General features: G+C 37.2%; 1 protein-coding gene across 2 annotated transcripts in view; it reads left to right on the forward strand.

The window, feature by feature from the left end:
- The window catches only part of mbd2 (methyl-CpG binding domain protein 2), a 36,945-nt gene extending 36,151 nt beyond the window's left edge, over window positions 1-794 (forward strand). For both annotated transcript variants that reach the window (XM_029444818.1, XM_029444817.1), the window contains one exon: window positions 1-794. This exon is cut by the window's left edge and continues 18 nt beyond it. The gene's annotated coding sequence lies outside the window, so the exon portion shown is untranslated.
- Window positions 795-1,633: the final 839 nt, after the last annotated feature.

Here is a 1,633-nt window from a genome sequence, read left to right on the forward strand (position 1 = left end):
CCTCTGGGTTATAATTCTTAATCCTGGCAACAAACCAAAAACAGACCACCCACAGACTTAAACTCACCTGCACTGATCTGTTGTCTAAGTGAACAATTGCTTCAACCCTTCCGTTAGGGAAACCATTTTCAGGATGACATCACACCGGACACCTATCAGCATGTAAAATCAAAGTGATTTTCCAGAGCAACTACAGCTACAATGGGAGCAGCAACTACAGCAACAATGGGAGCAACAATGATAAACACACCAGCACCACCAGATGCAACTACAATATGATAACAAACAACTGCAGTAACAACAGTTGCAGCAACAGAAAATGCAACATAGGAGAAACAGCAGCAATAAATTGAGTATCTACCTGCTCAAAGCAGCAACCAAAGCCTTTAATCCTCTCTGCTCTATTTTATCATCTGTACAAACTTTACAACATGCACTTACCTTGTCTCACTTTTCAAATTCAGATATGACTCCTTTATTTTCTTTCTATATATATATATATATATATATATATATATATATATATATAAAGCTGATTAAAATAATAATTAAAAAAATCATCAAACCCAAAGTCAGCTCAAACTGCTGGACGGCTTTTGCTAACTCTATTAACTGTTCTTTGATGATTCAGTTGTTTGTGATGTCAGATTGTTGTCATTTTTAAAGAAGTCTTCAGGAGTTTTAATGAATATGAAATAGAACAATTGCTTATTTAAGACACATTTTATACCTTGAGAGAACATACGTGTACATTTCTTGGAATGAAGTAAATAAATGATTATATTCACAATTTCCTATGATGTTGACAATTAGTATTCTACACACTGCAGACATTTTAACCTTTATAGAAATAGTACAACATTTGGGAAAAACACTAACTTGCTTTCTTTCTGATGGAGAGATTCAAAGTTAGATATCAGTCTCATGTATGTGTGGTAAGTAAGGAGCTGGAGTCAGGATGTGGTTAGTCTAGTTTAGCATAAAGACTGAAAGCCAGAAAAAACAGCTAGCCTGTTCCAAAATACACCGACCAAGACCTCTACAGTTCTTTGTTCTTATTGGGAGTTACGTGCTGGAATTTTGTTTTGATAAACAATAGCCAGGTGCAGCTTCCTGACGTGTTGTCACCACATTGAGGTTGCAAGGTTTGGTACCATCGTGCCTCACAGGCCCTCTGTGCTGCAGCAGAAGATGCTAGTTTCAGCAGGTTACTCCCATAACATTACAAATGGTCACTTTTACTTAATATGTGTAATGTTTATAAGTATGGGTCAAACAAATGAGGTATGATGTGTTAATAAATGAGATTTAGAGGTGTCGGTATATAGATATTCAAACTTTGGACAGGGTCAGGCTAGCTGTTTCTGACTGACTCTTTTCAATAGAACCGGCAACATTCCCTTAACCCTAGAACCGCAAAGGGGGTTAATCTTTACCCCCGCCCCAATGACATCAGCACTTGCAGAAATGTCATTTCTTGACCCATAAGTTGTATATTTTAAATTCATTTATTTAAGTAATAAGTAAGATCAGTGGCGGGCCGTGCATTTCACACCTAGGCCTTCAGTGATGTCCTACACAGTCCTACCTGAATTATTCCACCTCTTAATACCATCATTATGACGCCATGGCT

Source organism: Cottoperca gobio, chromosome 12 (assembly GCF_900634415.1).
Source record: "Cottoperca gobio chromosome 12, fCotGob3.1, whole genome shotgun sequence".
In the NCBI taxonomy this organism is placed as follows: domain Eukaryota; kingdom Metazoa; phylum Chordata; class Actinopteri; order Perciformes; family Bovichtidae; genus Cottoperca; species Cottoperca gobio.